Raw genomic sequence first — 21,635 nt, forward strand, 5'->3', positions numbered from 1 at the left:
TTTGAAACTGAAATAAAAATGTTAAAAATGCTTAAAAACCTTCAATACAAATTCCTCAAGGATATACAACCTTGGTTTCTTTATTATAATTAGGAAAAGATAACTTGGACAAATAATGAGTTTTACTGACTTTATCAGGTCCAGTTTCAAACCCAAACTTACACAGAGTCATAGTAAAGACTACTTGCTGAGAGATCATTCTGTGTTATACTATACTAAAGGTAATTTGCTTCTTATGCAGCATTTCTCAATACTGGAATCTTCAAAGCCTTGTTATTTATAGTGAATTATGTTAGGACAAAGGGCTAATATAATCAAACAAATATTTCACTTGTTGATGTTATACAAAGTAGTTCCAAAAAAAGATCAAAATATGTTCCCATCTTTAAAGCAGTTTATTATTTCCAGGTAGAAAAAGTAGTTTTTGCATGGAGATATCTGGAAGCATCATTTGGGGCAGAAGTATAATGTCAGCAAAAGTATAGAGATGGGAAATGTAATGACAGGTTTTGATGTAGGTTGTGGCTCAATCCACAATGTGTTCATTGGTGTAGTTGCAGAGGAGCCTTGAAAGGGTTTCTAAAGGACGGTTATAGAACTCCTCGGCATGCTGCAGAATCTGAAATGTGTTCTTCAAACAGCCGGAGCCATTAGAACTTTCAAAGCAAGGAAATGGCATGACAAGACTTGAAAGATTTGAAAGATTACTGAAAGATTATTCCATCAGAAAGATTGATACATGGGAGAATACAGAGAGATAAAGCAATCTGGAGATGTTACTCTAGTGAAAGATGCCCTAAACTAGTGCTGGGTAAATAAAATTTGGAAGACTAGTTTGAAAATGAGAGGGCATATTTGTCGAGAGAAGTTCCTATGCTTGAAGCCTTTCCCAGTCTACCCAAGTAGAACTGTCTCCTCCTCATTTTAATGCCACTGAATCTTTTACACACAGCACAGGAAAGGGAAAACAATGTTATTTACAAAACATCTCTGACTTTTCACAGATGTGCATTTTATTTTTTTCGAAAATTTGGCAATGCCTCAAATCATTTTTAATTGACTTCTTGCTGCTATGTGTTTCTTGGTTTCAGTTAATATGTAAAGGGAATAAGAAAAAGATCAATTTAATAGACTTAAACTGAGGAAGGGCAAAAAGAAAAAATGTTTTATTAAATATATAAAATGTTCAAAATATTAGGCATAAATTAAAGCAAAAACAAGATACTTTTCATCTATTCCACCAGGTATAGATTGATAAGTTTGGTATACACTGTACTGCTACAATATGGAGAGGCAGACATTCTAATACATTGTTGGTGGGAGTACTAATTGGAAACATCCCTGTGGAAGGCAATTTGGCAGTAAAACCGATATTCTAAATGCATGTTCTCACTGACCCAGCAACTCTACTTCTAGATCTACCCACACTTGTATAAAAATGCATATATAAGAATTTTCATTTCATATTCATTCATACTTGCTTATAAAATAAGTTGACAAAGAATTTCAAGTCAATAATTATTTATATAAACTATGATATATCTTTATTATGGAGTAGTTTAAAGTGTTCAAAAATTGTATACCTTTTTGAATTATAATGCACACAACCAAAATTATTTTAAGAAAAAAAAAAGACATACTGTAACAGCTTCATAAAGGATGTAGATACAAAGTCCTGTTGAGGATGGCTACTTTCTAGAGGAGCTAGAAGACATTTCAGGGCTTTGATTATATTCTTTTTATACTGTTCATTGTCGATTCAAGGATGTTAGGAAAAAAAAGATGACAACAGTATTCATTCTCTACATTGAGTTGTGAGAGCTGCTTTATTCTGCAGTGGCCAGGTTGATCACGCACCCAATGGAGCAAATCACTTGTACTCAAACATAAAGTATCTCAGGATCATATTTAAAATAATTGTCAGACAGCACTCCACTCTTTATCAATGAAGGGCTAGATAAAAATATAAGCACCTTTTTGTTACTGGAAAGTAATTCCTCTACAAAACAATGGTTTTCTAAATTAATTCTTAATATAATGTTTCTATTATTTTTACCTGGGGAAAAATTAATAAGATATATCTATTTTAATTTGCATTTTCCTTTTTCCTCTTGAGAAAACCTGAATTACCTTACTGTGTTTGAAATAAAAAGGATAAAAGAACCTAATTATAGAGTAATTTCTTCAAATAAAAAAGAAATTGATCTCAGACCATTTATCTAAACACTGGCTAAAGGCAAACACTAACTAACTAAAGATTAACATTTGGAAAAAGTAGTTAACTTGAAAATAAATCAAGACAGTTGTCTTAACTTTTAAGCATCTATTAAAGTTGTAATATGCAGGAGACACCTGATCATGCAGAATATCTAAACAGGGAAAATAAGAATTAGAATGAGAACACTGAATAATTTCTTTATTCTAAATTAGTATTTATCAGAACAACTAGACAATATATTTTAACAGATGGCATTTGTATATTCAATCTTGGAAGATCAACCATACATTTATACCTAAAGCCTATTATCTTATAAGAAAACTACATGCAGAAAAAGATGAAAAGACACTTTCATTTCAGGTGAAATATCAGCTCCAGGCATTTTGAAAAGTATCTCAAGATATGAATACTTACTTAATCACATCCTTATTGAACAGTGTAAAACTGCTTTCTATCAGCTCCCTCTCCTGTCTGCTTTGCAGCTTTCTCCGCCTTTCATTTTCCCTCTCTCACCAGTATCTCCAGACACAGTATAGCTTGACCATACCTTTTTGAAAGACACTATTTTTTATATTAATTTCTTCCATTTTGTAAATAATGTGTCAAATCTTCTGCAATAACAAAATGATCTGTATATACTGGAGGAAGTAGTTGGATTAGTTGTACAGATACAAAACATATACATATTTAAAGTAGCACACTGATCATAAATATGCTGATAATAACTTCTTGTCATAGCAGCCAAGCCAATAAAAGCAATATACCAAATATTACTTTATAAAAATACACCTGTAAAATGTTTGCAAAATGAAATCTTTTTATTTTTACTATTAAATGACAATTCACAGTTTAAAAGATACACATACATATTTGCTTTAATGAATTAGCAGTAAATTATCATTTAATGATTACAGCATAAGCCACTCTCATAATTTTTTTAATTAACAAGAATGTAATAAAATTTGAAGGAACTTATTTTCAAATGAATATACTTTATACCATTTTATGTCACATGAGATTCAAAAACAATATTTGAAACATCTCCCCCTCCTACCAAAATAGATCCTATGTTCTAAATAATTTTGTAAAGGGACATTAAAGACTTATTTTTTGACAACAACTACGTTTTTAAGCAAATAAAAAGACAATTAAGAACAAAATCATCTCTTTAAATATGTCCAAGTTAAATTAAGAAAATGAAAAGAAAGCACCTATGAGCAAATTTACAAGGCTGTGCCTACAAATTAAGTGGTTTTCCTCATATTTGGAAAACTAGAATGATTGTACCCATGTATATTTGTACAAAATTCAAATGATTTTTCTGCCTTTAAATATTTCTTGAACCTAAGCATAAAATGAGATTTTTATAAGCAACTAGACCTATAGATGTGAAGAATATGATTTTGCCTTCTGAATCTACAGTCTCATTGCCTTCCTTAAAAAGAAAAAAAAAAGAAAAGTTGTTAGTAGTTAACATCATCCTTCAACAGGAAAAGAACTGAAAGCTCAGAAAGGTTATTGTTTTGTTCAGGGAAACCAACACAAGCTGCTGAGCCAGGACCAAGCATGGGTGTAACAAGTCCATATTCTTTCCATGGCCTCCCCATATACCAGGAATATGATCCCTTTTCATATTATCTCTATTTGGTGGACTCTATCCTAAACTCAGCTGTCCACAACTACAGTTCTGTTTCAATTTTCCTCTTCATCAAAACTTCACATCATACACAGCCTCTGAATCACAGGTGATCAAAACTTGAAGAGAAAAAGTTCTTTTCTTTCATTGATTTTAACTTTTTTGCTTGAGAAAGTAAATATTAATAAACTGAGGAAGTGACCTGACCAACTAACAACAAGCTGAAAAACTGGGGCTGAACTTCGTCTTAAATACCACCTAATCTTAAAATGAACTGTTTACATCTTGCTTTTGAAAAAAATTCCAATTCTGCAATTGTCTCCTGGAATCCTTTACATTTCCTCATTTGGCATATATTAACATTTTGCATTACAAAGAGTTGCCTTCACATTAAGTAATCTTTCTGCTGCTGCTGCTGCTGCTAAATCGCTTCAGTCGCTTCAGTCGTGTCCAACTCTGTGCGACCCCAGAGACGGCAGGCAACCAGGCCCCCCGTCCCTGGGATTCTCCAGGCAAGAACACTGGAGTGGGTTGCCATTTCCTACTTCCTTCTAAATATCCACATCATTTCTGCCTCTCTTCTTACCAACTGAAAAAGACATTGACAATCCCTAACTGAAACTTCCTTCAAGTCCCAGTGTTTCTTGTTTTACCTGGGAAGTCAGTTAAATCCATCCCCACAATGACAATTTCTGTTCCTCCAAGGTAGTGAGAAATGTGTGAGCAATAGCTCAAAATTATGTTTACTTGTACATTTTCTTAAGTTTCTTACTGTGTTCTGACTGATTATTTTCCATGTCTCCACTGTCAGGGATCAAAACTTTCACTTCCTTCAGATCTCCAAAAGTAGTGGTACTATAAATACTAATTTTTTAAAGAAATGTCTACTGAAGTAAATTATTCAAATAAAAAAGAAGACACACAGAATAATCTTTTAAGGATTTTGGTCTACACATGTCAGTATCACTGTCCACAGGTAAAACAGCATTGTGCCTCACACAAGGACAGAATATTTTGGTAGACAGATAATTTACAGCTTATATGTTAGAAGGGACTGATGTAAAATCAAAATTTCTTCCCAGGTTTATGCTTTTGATGTTTCTAACGTCATTTTTTTGTCACTGAAAAGTCAATCTTTTTCTTTTATATTATCACAATTGCATGACATTTTACTATTCTGATGTTGCACATAAATAAAGGTTAAGTTACTTTTCTAAAATTACACAGCTAATAAGTCATAGAGCCAAGACTGAATCCTAAAATTCAAACACCAAACCCCCTAATGCATACTGCCTCTTTATATTAGATATAGTACTATAATTATCAAAATAACATTTACCACCTGCTTCTGTTACTACTATTACTACTACTATATAGTAGGGACTGTGGAAGCAAAGCCTCACAGCCTCACGGTTAATCCACCCCTGCAAAATGACTATTGCCAACACCAGTACCATAAATATTCCATACTTAATAACTGAAGGAAATCAAGCTTATTTATAACATAAAAGAACTGCATTTTTTTCACAGCATCTAAGCCACATTCACCACAAATCCGTCTATGTCATTAGAGACTAGACGGTTTTAAGATACTAAAGTTAGCACTATAATGAGATGTAGAAAAATACAACATTCATTTAAAGTGGTTAGGTGAATCTTGAAACCAAAGGTACTTCAGAACAACTTAGGCACTAGGAAGTAAACACAGCAATTAGAGAACCAATGCTAGCATGAAACACTGTATGCCAGAAAGTCGCAGTAGGAGTAAACAGCCATCTCCAAAAGGAGAAATACTGAAAATTTGTATCTCGGCTGTATATAACTCTTAAATGCACATTTCACACTGAATTGTATTCACCCTATGTGCTTATTTCCTCCACCAGCCCATGAGCTACTTATTTCCCTTTACATTCTTACTTGACAACAACTGCCCACCAGGGACCATTTGAGTGAGGAAATAATGTAAAAATTAATTTGAATGTGAAAAGAACTACTTTTATTTAATTTTAATCACTGAAGTGTAAACCACCAAGACCACATTAAGGAATGAAAAACAAACATACGTAGTCATAAGTTTTCAAACATACTTATAATAGTAAATTTTCATAAAATCAATTCTGGATCATTTAACTTAAATCTCAATATTACATATTAAGGTTGCTGTTCTCCGAAAATTTCACAGTTAAGTTGTAGGTGAGTAAATAAAGAAAGTAAAAAGTCAAAGAATATTAAGGATCATTTATACTTTGAAGTTTGAGAATATATTTTATATTTTCTACTAGAGTTATTTGCAGTGTTTGGTTGTATGCATAGAGTAGAACAAATCTCAGATCAGCCATCAATCATTTCAACCAATCTTTTACCTCATCATTGTACATGTATTTTATTGCCTTCAAATACTCAGTATTTAAAGAAAAAGAGAGTCTTAAATATGAAGTCACCCCACATGGAACACAAAACAATTACTGTCTTAATTAGACAAACAAACGTTTGAGAGAAGACATCTGTAAAACTATTATTATAGCAGGAACCCAGCAATATATAACTGCCTTTCCACTGAGTTGCACTGTGCCAATTTTACAGTTTAGCATGTTCAGCTCTACAGAAGAAAAATTTTAGCATATATTCATTCTAAAATAATTTACATCATGTTTTTAAAATTAAGCACAGAGGAACTGTGATTCAGAAACAATGATAACTAAATACTATTATAGGCTCAAAATTGCTCTGTTTAATTCCTTTATTACTGTAACAGTGAAACTAGAATTTATATAAAAGTTGATATTTGAATTGAAAAATACTGCCTATTTCTAAAAAAACTTTTATTTCACTTTCTGTTTTGCATTTTATTAAATGCTAAAATTGTTACTGTCCTAAGGGAGCCCATAATTTAAATTTTATCCAAACTTGTCAAGTCACAGGAATATTCTCTCCTCACATTTTTCATTGATTTTCTATTTCATTTAGTGTATCTCTAAACATGAATTACTGAAGAAAACAATTGCCAATACAGAGAAAAATATTAACAAAAGAAATGGGAAATTCTTTCTAAATATACTGCAGAAAAAAAACAACTACAATTATTTTCCTCCTTGGGTTCCCAGGTTTCTTAACTCAAACTGTCAAAAATCTTCTCCCGTTTGATTCAGCTGTTGAGTGCACACTAAGTTCATTGTGAAAAAGTTCACAGCTAGCAATTTAATTGTCTAGACATTCAGCCTTTGGTTAAAAGAATATGGGCATAGCTATCTTCTCTGAGTTAATATAACTGGATTTTTAATTTTCTAGTCTTAAAAACTGTAAAACATTAGTTTTACAGATAATCAATGGCAAAAGAATATTACATATATCTTAGTTTTGATTTGAGTAGAAATCAAAATAAGATTTTCACAGCAAAAAAACAAAGGTATAAACTATAAAAATCTTTGATTTATATATTAAAGAGACCTCCCATTTTTGCATCAAATGTAATGCTAAACATATAACTTCATCTCTTTACTCTTTATGTTAAATAAAATACTAGCTCTTTAAGACTCCTCCCAAGACTTTCATTGTTGTTCTTCAGTTGCTAAGTCATATTCAACTCTTTGTGACCCCATGGACTTCTGCTGCTGCTAAGTCACTTCCACAACATGATTCCCTGTCCTTCCCTGTCTCCCAGAGTTTGCTCAAATTCATGTCCAATGAGTTGGTGATACTATCAAATCATCTCATCCTCTGCCTCCCCCTTGTCCTTTTGCCTTCAATCTTTCCCCGTATCAGGATCTTTTCCAATGAGTTGGCTCTTCACATCAGGTAGACAAAGAATCAACACTAAGTGGTATTATTTTGTCACCTTTTTCTAAATGTTCTCATTATTCATCATTGATAACTCATGAGATGTGTGCTTATATTTAATGAGATGCTTATTTTAGCCTTAAGAACTCTCCATCAGTAGCTCCACACACTGCCATTTGAATAATGGCACTGAAACAGGAAGAGTGTCAGATTATGAAGTATAAGTATCAATTCTATTACAAAAGAGGTAACTTATAAATTTATCATTATATATACTCAAAACTGGCAAAATTAATCATCACTAACATAGTTTTATTAATTTTTGAACATAAGAGACTAGATTAACCTTGTTTATATCTTTTAGAAAAGAATATAAAGAGATAAGTTTCAAAATAAAAAAATAAGACAAAGCCAAAATCTAATTAAGATTAAATATGACATTTTTCTAAGGTTTCAGAAATATTGGGGAGGGGCACTTAACATTATTTAGATGCCCAGGAAACAATTTTACATTTAATGATTATAAATGCCAATTAAATAAAAATGTATTTCTAGAAAACTATAATTCCTTTTTACATTTCCACTCCAATCTGTATTTTCCAATAGTCATCTTAATCACCAGGAATTTCTTATTATTCTCAAAGTATAAGAGTAACTTATCAAATATTGTATTATTTAAAAGTCAGTTCTTATATAAATAGAAATTAAACCGGAAACCTAGTAAGTTTAAAATTAAACTCTTTGTTACCTTTGGTTTAGTTTCAGAAAATTTTGTTCTTTAATATTTATAAATATGAAATTAAATATCTGAGAAAATAAAGATGAAACCTCATATACTCAAAAGTAAATTTTTCAACAAATAAATGTACTGTTTCTCTGCTACTTACCGACTAAACACAAACTACTGCAACTAGTGAAATATCTGTGAAAACACATTAAAAATGTGTTTTTGACTCTAGACATTATAACTATAATTACCACATTATGAAATCTCTCTCAATAAGAAGCCGTTAAATTTTTTAGCCTCATGATGAATATTTCTGCCAATATTATGAGTATCAAGAGAAAGAGACTTTCAATCTACCTTTTATCACCTAAGTGATCAGCAGAATTTCTCTTCCTGAACTCCATATGCTATAGTTACTTTACTGGATCATAACAGAAAATGAGATGATCTCCTTTTTGAGCATTTAACAGCTATAAGGATGATAAGGAGCAAGCAGATTCTTATTCCCCATCATAAAATGTTTATTCATATAATTACACTTTTCCAGTCAATAGTCACAAACAAGAGTTTTTGATTACTCAGATGAATGAAATACTTTCTAGTTCTTCCTTGCCTGATGTATAGTGTCTTAAATTTTGGATAACCCTCAAATTAGTCATTTTAACCATAGGCAGGTTCATATTTCAGTAAAGACACAAACTGTAAAGGTATGCCTGTGGAACATATACATTAGTACAATATGTTAATATGTTGTTTTCTTTCAAGATTTTAACTTTTTTGGTCTATACAAGTGAGTATAAGAAATATTTGAAACTATGAGTGGAATAAGAGAAAATGTGCAAGTGCTACTAAGATCTTTAAGAGAAGTCCACTTGTTAAAAAGTGGTATCCAAAGGGAAGCAAGTTAATCAGTGACCACTGAGAAGACCAGAATAAAAATCAGTTTTGTACGTGTGTTGTCAAATCCATCCAATAAAACATTTTTGGAACTATTTAGAAATGACAGTGATCACAAGAAACTCCAGGTCAAGAAATACATGGTAAAACAACATGACTATACTTTCTAAAGTTGCTCATACCATACTGTTTTATATTAGATTAAGAAATGGTTGATTCATTGATTTTTTTCTATTACCCAAAAAGAACAGAATTTTGATTATTTTTCAGAATTACCTTAAGGCCTATTTCTAGAGTTCCATTTCCCTGTACTAAAGAAGAGAAGAGCTTCCATTTTTTGAGCAGCTCCAATATTCTTGTCTGGGAAATCCCATGCACAGAGGAACATGGCAGACTACAGCTCATGGGGTCGCAAAGTGTCGGACATGACCGAGCAACTAACATTTTCAGTTTCAGTAAGTCTTATGAGCTGATGATTCCACTGAAACATTTAAAGTTAAGAAGTCTGTAAGTCAAAAATACAATATGCAATACTCTGGAATATGAAATTAAAGACTGTTTCACTTAAGAGGTTGATAAGGATGAAAATGTTCAACATTTACTACATACACAGATTTATAATAAGTAAAAATCAAATGAAGTTAAATATATTTTCTTAAATCAAGTTCATAGGATATAATTTTAATTTAACCACCAACTGATTAATAAAAGTTTAATATCTTTCTAAAAAGCAAATATATAATAAAGCCATTTAAAAATTCCTCATATCTACATCAGAGCAATACTACCAAATTTGTTTTATTCCTTTTCATGAAAATAATTAACTTAAAAAACTGTAAAAATATCTAAGAGGAATATTAACTGATAGCATTCCATTTTTCAGAACCTTTCTAACATTATACTTTGAATATTAAAAAATATAAAACAGAAATTACTTGAAAGGGTCTGAGTAGAGATATGAGACATCGTTAATGATAGTCATTAACCCTAAATCTTAAGTGTTACAGAGTTTTTGTATACTTCATTACTTTTTAAAATGCTCCAGTCTCTGATGTAGAGTTATTGATCACAAATGCTCAGAAAACAGACCTTGCAAAGATCCCACCGCTTTGAGCTTCCGACCAGCCTCTTTCCTGCTATAAAGTGCTAAGAAGTTTATGCAGCATATAAGCACAATCTTATAACACTTATCTAAAATATCTTGTCAGAAATAAACCTCTCCAACTTTATGTTTGTATCTTCAGAAATAAATAGATGAATAAATCTGAAGTCTTAAAGTTGGAATTTTGAGATATCAAATAATATAAATATACAAGTCTACTTAAATTAAGACAAATACATTTCCAACCTCTTAGTTAAAAAACTGTTTTAACCATATTTTAAAAGAGAGGCAATTCAAGGACTACAGGTAAGCAAAATAGGTGTTCAAGGATGAAATTGGCATCTCACTATATTTTAAGTATCTTAGTCTCATCAAATTCCTAAATTAGTTTTTAATGGTTACAGGACAGTAAGTTCCTCTGTAAAACTTCGTCTTAACCAAAGGAACTTAAATATAGTTAAAACAACTTTAATCTAGAACAGTCATCCAGACAAGTTTTCATCCTTTTTTTTTTTTTTTTTTAATTCCATAAAAGTATACCTTTCTGTTGGAGCTAAAAGACAAACTCCCAAAATGACTTGACTAGCACCACATGCTCTTACTTTCTCCATCTGGAGAGCCCTCTACCCTTTACTGACACCCTCTGGTCCTGATCACTAAGTCAGTTTTGATATTAAACCACACTCCAACCTCTTCCCAGGTGGTGAACATTTCCTAAACTGTTAAATAAAAAAGATATATAAAGAATTATATATTAACCAGACCTGGTTCATTTTTAATAGTGTCACTTAACTGGACACATAAGATTAAACATTTCCAAGAAACTAGTTTTAATTATTTTTCAAATAAACATAGCATATGTCTACATTCAAGGTGTGATTTTAGATTATCTTCCTAACTAACCAAAGATTTCAGACCACCTAATATTTGAAGTATTACTCACTTTGGGAAACACTAAGGTATTTTAGGAATTCATTTGAAAAATCACACAACTGTAGCTTCTCAGATCTATTTTCAAATGCATCCTCCTATGCTTGTGCCTCACAATTTACAAGCAAAATCTGGCATTCAGCTAATCTATTGGGGTAATGTTCTTTTTTCTAAACTTTGAGAACTCAAACTATCTATGCAGCTGTGTATGGAATCAAAGAGAACTTAAAAATGAATTGCTTTTCCTCCTCATTTTTTAGTTTTCAGATATTTTAAATAAGAACAATTTAAAAATGCCACCAATCCTTGCACAAAACATTGGCACTTATATTGTAACAAACATTTTATTGATTTTCTATTTTCAAATACACTTGAATACCATCTCACCACACTCCAGTTACTTTTCAAATTCTATTTTTTATATCTCATTTCCTTTTTGTAACTGAATTTTGGACTTTGTTTTCTTCACTAACCTAGATGGTCTTAGTAACACCTTTTACTTTTTATTCATTTGTTTCATGTGATGTATTGTTACATAGTCATATTGTTTTTTCCACTTGAATCAAAGGAACATATACTGTCAAGTATAAGATTCAATATACTACTCCACAGAAAACTTATAATAATCTGAACACGAAGTACAAAAATATGCAAATAAACATTTGTGAGTGGCTTAAAATGCATTACAGGCACTTTGAAAAAAAATAATGTCCTAATCATTACTAATTCTTTTATGTTTAGGGTCACAATATTAATCATGATGAACTCTTAAAGCTTGCTGATAGTCCTAAGTTATTTCTGTAGTCTTGTTATAGTTCAACAGTACACAAAAATACCTCTATTGATTTTAAAATTTGACCCACTATTTGTGTGCAGTTCTCAATGCTAGTATTCTAATGAACATCTATTTCTTTCATCATATTTCCAGTGAAAATAGAGAATCAAAATAGAAGAATGCCATCTTTAAATGACTTTATCTTTTAAATTAACAGAAAAGCAGACAAACTGAACACAGGTTGAGGCAATTCACAAACAGTTAAAAGGTTTTATTTTTCTTCCAAACCTGTGCTTTAATTACCACATTGATTAGTTTTCATGACAAAGGTTATGAAATTTAAAAATAAAATAATTCTCATTTAGTGAATACTTTTATTTTCAAAATAAGGTTTATTAAAAAACTGAAAATTTTTGAGGTTGTCAGTGTTATTCTTAATTTACTGTATACTATGTTCATATATATGCAAATTAATGTTCTCTCCAATTTTTTCAATAAAAAACTCGGGAGTTTTGAGTATATGTCTGAGCGTATTTTTATATTCATTAAAAAAAAAAAACTATCACCTTCCTACACAACACTGAGAAAACACCTTAGCATAATGCAAGATACTTGTTTGTTCGGTCTCTTGAACTTTGTAGAACTCCACTTATAGAGCATCTCTACTGAATTTTAACAAGTTATCGCACTGCCAGATGTCCAGTGATCTAGGCTCTATTCTCACAAACACACTGCTAAGTCAGAAGACACACATTCAGTACCTGAGAACGACAGCCTATTTTCTGAACATTCAGTTTCTCTTGCAGATAATTTCCTACCCTCTCCTGACATCTGTCACCTTCCAGTTCAGTTGTAGGAACTGTTTACTCGCATTCTGAATGACATTACGAGGTACACAAATACATTATGCTTAGCGTTGCCTCAACTTTTCTGACCTACAACCCCAGCAGAGAAAAAGAGCACGTTTGATTTCAAAGAAGAAGAAGGTTGGGGGGCGGGCGGGGGGAAAAGCAGCTTTATGTGACAGTTTAAAAATTCTGGCAACACGGCAAGAAAGGATGGCTTTGCAGAAGCGAGCGTGTCACAAACTGTCAGCGCCTGGGAAGCCAAGTGCACAATCGCAGACAGCAGTCACCGGCGAAGGAATGTCAGCCACTTACCAAGGAGACGCCAGGCTTCCCCGTCCTTCCTCCGCGCCTCTCAATTCCCGTCTACCATCCTCCTGCCCGTCGGCACAGCTCAGACAAGAGCCCAGGCTCAGGTGCGCCCCAGCCTGTGGCAGGAGACCAACTGCGGAGTTTCGAGTCCTTCACACAGAATCCTCCAGCTCGCCCGGCCGCTCCCTGAGGAGGGGACGCAGGTAACGCATCCTTCCCGCGCGGCGCTCCCACGGCACTTCGGCGGCCGCCTCCTGGCCGACACGCTCCCCCACTCTGTAGTTGGTTAAATCAGGAGGCCGGAGCGGCGCCTCCCCCGGCGGGCGCGTCCGGGGCCCGGGCGTCTCGGCCAATGCGTCCGCGAGGCTCGCGCGCCGCGCCTCTGACTGGCTGTGCGGCCCCGCGCGGCCCGCTCCCGCCCCGCCCCCCGCGCCGCCGCCGCCCGCGTCTCCTGCCGCCGGTTTCAGTCGGCGCGTCCCCTGGCGAGCAGGTCCCCTCGCCCCTGGAAGGGATTTCTCTGGGTCTCAGCGTCTCATTCGCTAGCCGCTATTTCCCCCGCGGCCCAACTCCGAACCCCGCCCCGCAACCTGCGCGAATTTCAATCAGAGATTCCAGCGCGGCCGCGGCCGAACGCGCGGGGCCCCTCCGCTGAGTTCCTGCGCCTCGCGCCGGCCGCTGGCCGTCGGCCGTCTCCCTTCTCCCCGGATTCTCAGAGCCCCGGCGCCTTAACCTCGCGAGGCGGCACCGGCTGCTGCCTTCGCTGAGGCGGGCTCCTGAGTGGACTTTCCCACTTCGGAGAATCCCCTCAGGTCCTGCCTGGGAAGCGCTTCTCTTTGTTTCTACACTTGCGAGTTTTATCTCAGGGCTCTTAGACGCTCTTGTGTTTGTGTCTCCCTGATCCCCCGCCCGCCCCGGCTCACTTCAAAATAAACTCAAGACAGAGTGGGCTTAGTCTCAGACAGCAGCCCCCTTTCCTTTCTGATTTTTTCCTTTCCCGATGGATGTAATTGGAAACATAACACAGGTAGTAAATCCACAGTGTGGCAGCTTTAGTGCCATTGTTCAGCCAGTACCCCCTTCTACTTTTCCTGAGTCCTTCTCGAATTCTCTCCCTGGATGTAATTGTTGGTTAAATTATGCTACATGTCTTTGGCAACCTATTTCCATAGATGGCGGGGTTAGCACCTGTTTGTAATGAGACGGCAGTCCCACCCACTGTTGGCTGTTTCTGCCTGTCGGTCTCTGGAACTGGGAGCGAGCCGCAGGCCGCCCCCGCTGCCGGCCGGCGGCCGCCTCTCATGTGACGAGTCCAGCCTCACCCTCACGGAGGCTGTTTCTCCTGCTCACTTAATCCCCTGATGGGGTCTGACGGCTCTAATTGGCGAGGAGAGTTCAGTGTCGTGCAGCCTGTAGCTGGAAGCCTTCCTGCCACTAGCTCTGTGTTCTCTATTTTGCAGCTTTTCTGGTAATTAAAATTAGTCTTTTTCCTGTTTCTTGGCTGCTTCTCATTCATCCACACATGTTGTACAAACAGCCAGTCTCTGCTTTTTATGGCTACCCTTAGGATCTGGGCTGATTTCTTGTTCCATAGCGAAGACAAATGTGTGTGTTCACATTTAATGCTTCTCTACCCTTCCATACTTTTTTATTTTCTTTTCCCCACTTTCCAGTAATTAGGTTATTTTCTTTATGTGTTAACTGAGGGATTGTTGCCGAGATTCGACTTCTCTGGGCTTTTTTTCTGCTTCGCTGGTTCCACTCTGGAGTCAGGCTGTTGGTTCACGGAGAGAATCACCAGGACTTTTATAACCTCTTTAAATATATTACAAAATAGATTCAAAGTCTAAAAGCTTAAAGCATTTTCTTTTATTGTGCAGTGGGGTTTTTGTCTTTAAGTGTTTATTATAATTAAGCACATCCAGCGTTTATGGGGGGTACAGAGGTTGAGCTTGTTTATAGTTTGCTTCACTTCCTAGAACACCTTTATATTACATGTGATTTGATAATTTGGCATTTGAGTCATTATCTCATGTATTTCATGTATTTTCTTTCAACTAGTGTTGTTTCAGAAAGGATTTAAATTGGCTTACAGGAATTTTTTCAACTAAAAAATTAATCAAAAATGTAGGTCAGTCACATCAAGACATAGGGTAAAGTGATAATAGTAGGAGAGATATGAAGCCAGGAATGAGGTTTCAAGAGAAAAATCCATTTACATTGTGTTAGAAATGGCCCTCTCAGTGTACCATGAAGATAGTAGCCAATGTAAACAAGGAAACACTACCAGTCACATGATTCATGGCACCCCCTATAATTAACATGAATAAGGAAATTTATGTTTCAAATAATGTGGATGGATTAAATCTTTTTTCCTTTTTTAATAAAGGCTTATATATAAAGATATATTTTGACTTTTATAAAGGAAGTGATATTGTAAGAATGGGCCAGAAACATTTGTAACAAGAAGATGACATAATGGGACTTTTAAGGGTATCTGATAATTTAGAGAGGAAGACAGGAAAGGATGAACCTGGTTAATTTCTGTTATTTCAAATTTAGACTGTTAGCTCCAAGTCTTAATTTAAGGGTCACTGGGTTATATGGACACATTTCAGCAAGATTTCATGATAGATGACTTTATATTGTTCCATTTTATGGTATTCTATATTAATACTATATATTATATATTAACATCCTCTCATGTGTTATATGTGGCTATATGAGTCTTTTTTTACTTCAACATCTTCCTGAAATTTTGAGAATTTTGCTGTGATGGACTATATCTTTGTGCTGCATATTTGAAATGTATGAAAAGTATTTATTTAGATCATGTTCACCTTGGTATCCTATTACATCCACAGGGTTCAGGAATATGCAGTTCAACGTTTGAAATTAGAAAAAAAAAAAAAACTGCATAAAGTAGGAAACGACAACAAAAAAAAATTCCTTGTAGTAGGTCTGCCAAGAGGAAACTAACTCCTCTGTTTTCTAAATTTTCTCACATGCATCAAAACTAAGATTTTCTATTATTCTCATGTGAAAATGGGATTTTAAAATACTGTCCTCACTTAAAATTATAATTAAAAAACAAGTATTATTCATTACCTCTTATCCTAATTCTGTTTCCTTTGAAAAGTCACTATTAAAACATCTTATGTTTCTAGTTCAGAATGAAAGTGACTTTTTTTTTTTTAATAACCAGTTCATAGTCTACCATGGTAGCATTTGAACATTAAATCAATTACAATATCATGTGTAACTGAGTTAAGAGGTTTAGTGAGTCATTTTCTCCATACTCTGGTTAGGGTACCTGGACCTAGCTGTCATGTTCCTTATCTGAGCTTGTTGTCTAACTATCTTTGTGTAAATGTGTTAATCTCTTTATCTCGTGGTCCCCAGTGGGCAAGTGAGCAGATGCAGAACATCTGGAGCAGTTGAGTTGCCTCTGAGCTTTTGTCTTATTTTTGTTACAGATTTTTTTCTTTAAACTGTGCCCTCTTTTTTTTCTCTCCTTTCATACGACTCAAATAAGCTTCTAGATTCTTGTTAACAGACCATAACTACAGTTATATTCCAACAAACTGTACCATAAAACATAGGGAAACCCAGAGCAATACTCAATTCAAGTTTAGTCCTTTTTCTTGGATTGCCTTCTTTGCTTAATAAAGCCACTTTCAGCATTTGCATATCATATTCTGTTTTGATGTTTCAGTCCTATATACTATATGTTAAAAAGAATAACAAATGTGAAAATACTTACAAAGACATTAAAATCTTGCTTTGCCCATATACACTAGTGTTCCTATAAGTAAATAAAACATGAAGATCCAAAAGTAAGCTTTTACTTGAACTGGACAACTTACGATGATTTTGATTTTATTTTAGGTTTCTTAAAACATCAGTTTTACTACTTACATCGCAGCTGTTTTGTGAAAGCAGAAATAAACATATCCTAATCAGACTTGGAAAATATACTGACTTAATTAATTTAACAGCTGTTTCAGTTACCAACACTAAAGAACATAGCCTACTTTGTAGATGTCTTGATAACATCTGCAACTGCATCCATTAAGTGGTGTGAGAGAGAGAGCTCTTATTTGGCTGTTTTGCTGCTCATAGTGTAAGCCTATGCTCACAGAAGCCGTGGACATAACTGACTTCTAAGAGGTTCTCGTGCTCACCCTCTGCAACATCTTTGTCTAGCAAAAAAGTTCTTCCTTAGAAGATAACAGAAAACATTGGAAGTTAAACAAATAATTTAGAAAACAGAAGTAAAACTTTAAATCTTAAAAATTTAAAAATAAAGTTTACTTATTAGTTTACATATGGTAGCTTTCTTTAGATAAGCACTTCCATTTTTTCTTAGATAAGTCTTCAGTACAAGAATGCCTATCTATTTTAATACATTTATAGATGTCTAACCTCCATTCCATATAGCATTGCATTACCGAGATCTTCTTATATGAAGAAAGAACTAGGATCAATTTGAACTAGGATCTATTTGTTTATAAGCTCTTGTCTCTGTTTACACACCAATCTTCTCAATCTGAGATAAAAATTTCTAATGGCTTCTTATATTCTAAATGATTTTAAAGGATTTTCTTATGTGTATTGCACCTTGATTATTTCCCATCTCTTTCCTATTTTCCATCACTTTCCTATCTCTCGGGTGCATTAACTTGACATTTTTTGACATTTTGCACCAAATGAAAATAATCTTCCTTAAATACCCATCTTTCTTCAACTCTCCTTTGTCTGTTTTACATGTGGACTCACAGCTTTATTTTTTCAAATTTGTATTTATAATCCAGTTTAAGCATTGTATATAGGTCTTTTTTTGAGAAGGAAATGACAGCCTACTCCAGTATTCTTGCCTGGAGAACCCCATGGACAGAGGAGCCTGGCAGGCTACAGTCCATGCTGTCGAAGGAATCAGGCACGTCTTAGCGACTCTACCACCACCACCAGAGGTCTTTCTGTACAAAACTAGACTGTATGCTTCCTGTGGGCCAGGAACTAAATTTCCCCCACGCTCTGATGAAATGTGTCTTTAAATATCTTTATTGGTTGGGTAGTAAGTCCATATAGTAAGCCTTACTTACTCCATATAGTAAGCCTCATTAGTTTGTCAGAGATGCTCTCCAACAGCCTGCATTATGAAGCAGAAGCAGAACATTTTCACCACCTACATTTCTATTCACCAGTAAGCCTGTAGATAGCAATTGTTACCACTAGATGGCAATCGTGTTCTAATTAGGAATGTCAGTTTCTGTCCTAGGGATTTTCTGAATTTTTAGGGAACTCAGAATAACCCCCAAACTAGTAATTGAGACTATAAGAAGAGTTATATATATACTTTAACATACAACATCTAATAAAAACATCAACAAGTTGCAAAGTGTCAAAATTTTAATAGGTGATCTTGCACTTAAATTAAGAGCTATTAACATTTGTTGAGAGCTAACTATATACATTTGGGTCTTCCTTTGTAGCTCAGTTGGTAAAGAATCTACCTGCGATGCAGGAGACCCAGGTTCAATTCCTGGGTTAGGAAGATTCCCTGGAGAAGGAAATGACAATCCACTCCAGTATTCTTGCCTAGAGAATCCCATGGACAGAGGAGCCTGGTGGGCTACAGTCCACGGGGTCACAAGAGTTGAACATGACTCCACCACCACCAACTATACGCAAGGCATTGAAACAGGTATGCTTTAGATGAACTGTCCATTTTATTTTAGTAGTCTAGCTGAAACTCAAGCTCAAATAGCCTGCCTCCACCATGTGTTCTTAACCAGTTCACTAACCCAAACCCTATTTTGATTAATCAAATCACCACTAACAAGTACCAGATCCAAAGAACAGACCTGATGTACAGAAAATGCAGTAAATGGAAAATAATTTTAGTACAAGTGTGTAAAAAGATTAATGCCATATTAAACGTACTGGTTGGCAGTTTGTAGCATTTTTGTTTATTCTCAGAGACATTCATTCAAGTGACATGTATTAGGAACTTACTTTTCTAAACACTATACATACATGAAGTGAGGTTTTAGTGAAACTTCCATGTCAACACTTCAAAAAGTGAATAACTATAGATTCTCTCATTCTAGTATTTTGCCTGGATAATACTTGATTCAAACTGCTAATTGGCACAAGACAGTCCACAGTTGTGGAAGAAAATACAGAGTTTTCACAACATGTTCTGTTTGTTTAGAAGATACTACATTTTAGTGATCCAAATGTATTTGTCATCAATTCTATTTATATCTGATTTGTGCTCTTTGTAGATTAAAAAAAAAAAAAAGTATTTTCCTGTCACCATGTCAGTTTCAGCCTAGCATCCAGAAATTGGGCTGTGTTCTTTCTGACTCACAACCAGACTTCACTCAAAGTAACTAATAACAATGAAGGGATTAGTACTCCACTGGCAATTGTTTCCTTAATGGAGAAGGCTCTCTCTGGAAAGTCTCTCTGGCTTTGCTGCTGACAATGGTAAAAACTTGCTTTGTGTCTGTGAAATTTTGAGATATAATTTATAAACTATGCAAGTACAGACACGACACCATTATTTTGTGCTTAAATAGCATCTTTCTTGTAAGGATACCAGGCCTATTTAATACAGCGACAAAATTAATCAATATAGTATAACTCCATGACACGGCTTTTATACACCTCTCATTATTTCCTGTGCCACATCATTTGCGAAGGTACACAAACTATACGAAGGGAGAGAATAATACACTGAACTTGCTTTCAGTTGCAATTGGTGAAGAGACATTCCTAATGAGATGAAAATAAATCACTTCAGGTATCCAATTACAATATAATGCAATTTTTTCATCCAGCATTAACCAGTACTTAATTATTAGCTGGCCAAGGTTGGCAGTCTTATACTGAAGAGAAAGGAATCTCTGATAGATAGTCCCAAGGAAAACCAGAAGGCTGAACAAGGTGGCATCATGTCAGCTCAGGCTTCTGCTAATGAGAGAGGAGATGGTGATAAGAACCCAGCAGAAGAAGAAATTATATCAAAACTCAGTGGAAAACAATATGAAACAAGAAAAAATTCACAATATTTGTTGGAAAATGACAGCAGTGGGTGTTCTACACTCATAGTGAGCCTTAGGACGATGCCACCAACAGTGACAGGCCCTGAAGGGTAACAGTATCTTTGTTTTACAGTGGAAATCAGCACACTTAATGTGTAATGGTCTATACTATTGGTGATAACTGCATGTTTGACCAGGAGAATTTTGAAAACTTTTAATAGAATAGCCATTAAACAGTTTTAAGTCATTTAACAATTTAATGTTGAATTCTCAGAGCAATGTGGGTGTTAGCAAAAATCACATTTTCAACTATAAACCTTTTTAATATCTCATATACTTACCAGTTAAAATTAAAAATAGACGAGAGGAGTGTTCCAAGTGTTTTTCATGTAAGTAAATATTTATTTCTTGTTTCCTATCTCAGCATTTATTTTTTATATTAAGTATTACTTAATAGTCTTGTATTTATGAAAAGAGTTCTAAATGGATTTTTATTTGTAAGATCTCTAATTTGAATATGTTTTTGCCACTGATACTTGGATAGCTGTTTTAAAAACTAAATTTATTTTTCTTCATTTGATAGATTAATTTGATAATTATTATAAATTGTCTTTTTTTAATTGACACATACCTTTACAAATGTTTCTACTACTGATTATGTTACACTGTGTCATATACCATAGTACACTGTCTTGACTCTTAAGGAGTTTATACTCTAAACATGTAAATGCAAAGTCCGAAGTGCCTTAGCACAGATATTCTCAGTATTCTGTAGAATGACATGGGAGAACACTGCTCTGTGTGTTGAAGGAAGTTCTTCACCAAGGACATGCATTTGAATTGGCTTAGAATGAATAGAAGAGTTGACTCAAAGTGACTAAAAATATCTAATCAGCCTCTACATCTATATCCACTTCTACATCTATACATCTGTCTGTGAGTTTGTGCTAAGCTGCTTCAGTCATGTCCAACTCTTTGCGACCCTGTGGACTGTAGCCCACCAGGTTCCTCTGTCCATAGGATTCTCCGGGCAAGAATACTGGACTGGGTTGCCATGCCCTCCTCCAAAAATCTTCCTGACCCAGGAATTGAAACCACATCTCCTGTGGAGTCTTTACTACTGAGCCACTGAGGAAGCACCTATACATCCATATCTATGCTTATATCTATATCAGTTCAGTCGTGCAGTTATGTCTGACTCTTTGCAACCCCATGGACTGCAGCATACCAGCCCTCACCAATCCCCGAGGCTTACTCAAACTTATTTACATTGAGTCAGTGATGCCTTCCAACCATCTCATCCTCTGTCGTCCCCTTCTCCTCCTGCCTTCAATCTTTCCCAGCATCAGAGTCTTTCCAATGTGTCA

At 34.9% G+C, this 21,635-nt stretch overlaps 1 protein-coding gene across 1 annotated transcript in view; it reads right to left on the minus strand.

Annotated features, from left to right (window-relative positions):
• Positions 1-14,951, minus strand: part of CNTN5 (contactin 5) — a 1,653,888-nt gene extending 1,638,937 nt beyond the window's left edge. The window contains exon 1 of the mRNA XM_061440146.1: positions 13,223-14,951. The gene's annotated coding sequence lies outside the window, so the exon portion shown is untranslated. The remainder of the gene's footprint in view (positions 1-13,222) is intronic.
• Positions 14,952-21,635: the final 6,684 nt, after the last annotated feature.

This window comes from Bos javanicus, chromosome 15 (assembly GCF_032452875.1).
Source record: "Bos javanicus breed banteng chromosome 15, ARS-OSU_banteng_1.0, whole genome shotgun sequence".
In the NCBI taxonomy this organism is placed as follows: Eukaryota; Metazoa; Chordata; class Mammalia; order Artiodactyla; family Bovidae; genus Bos; species Bos javanicus.